This window comes from Arachis ipaensis, chromosome B4 (assembly GCF_059453495.1).
Source record: "Arachis ipaensis isolate K30076 ecotype BB chromosome B4, ASM5945349v1, whole genome shotgun sequence".
NCBI classification, from domain to species: Eukaryota; Viridiplantae; Streptophyta; class Magnoliopsida; order Fabales; family Fabaceae; genus Arachis; species Arachis ipaensis.
In genome coordinates, this window is record NC_142439.1 from 58673643 (window position 1) to 58674673 (window position 1031).

General features: G+C 39.3%; 1 non-coding gene across 1 annotated transcript; it reads right to left on the reverse strand.

The window, feature by feature from the left end:
• Window positions 1-670: 670 nt before the first annotated feature.
• LOC148567714 (small nucleolar RNA R71) lies at window positions 671-774 on the reverse strand. The gene has a single exon (XR_015881654.1). It is a non-coding gene; the product is annotated as a small nucleolar RNA R71 (small nucleolar RNA).
• Window positions 775-1031: the final 257 nt, after the last annotated feature.

Here is a 1031-nt window from a genome sequence, read left to right on the forward strand (position 1 = left end):
TTATCCTCACCCTTGTGTTTGGATTATCCATTCTTCTTCACTCTTATTCCCTTTTCTTCTTCCACTAACAACAAGGGAACCTCTATACTGTGGTAAAAAGGATCCCTATTATTATTTTCTGTTCCCTCTTTTTCATATGAGCAAGAGCAAGGACAAGAACATTCTTGTTGAAGCAGACCCTGAACCTGAAAGGACTCTGAAGAGGAAACTAAGAGAAGCTAAAATACAATAATCCAGAGATAACCTTACAGAAATTTTCGAACAGGAAGAGGAGATGGCAGCCGAAAATAATAATAATGCAAGGAGGATGCTTGGTGACTTTACTACACCTAATTCCAATTTACATGGAAGAAGCATCTCCATCCCTACCATTGGAGCAAACAATTTTGAGCTGAAACCTCAATTAGTTTCTCTAATGCAACAAAACTGCAAGTTTCATGGACTTCCATCTGAAGATCCTTTTCAGTTCTTAACTGAATTCTTGCAGATCTGTGATACTGTTAAGACTAATGGAGTAGATCCTGAAGTCTACAGACTCATATTTTTCCCGTTTGCTGTAAGAGACAGAGCTAGAGTGTGGTTGGACTCTCAACCCAAAGATAGCTTGAACTCTTGGGATAAGCTGGTCACGGCTTTCTTAGCCAAGTTCTTTCCTCTTCAAAAGCTGAGTAAGCTTAGAGTGGATGTTCAAACCTTCAGACAGAAGGAAGGTGAATCCCTCTATGAAGCTTGGGAGAGATACAAGAAACTGACCAAAAAGTGTCCTTCTGACATGTTTTCAGAATGGACCATCCTGGATATATTCTATGATGGTCTGTCTGAATTAGCTAAATGTCATTGGATACTTCTGCAGGTGGATCCATTCACCTAAAGAAAACACCTGCAGAAGCTCAAGAACTCATTGACATGATTGCTAATAACCAATTCATGTACACTTCTGAGAGGAATCCTGTGAGTAATGGGACGCCTATGAAGAAGGGAGTTCTTGAAATTGATACTCTGAATGCTATATTGGCTCAGAATAAAATATT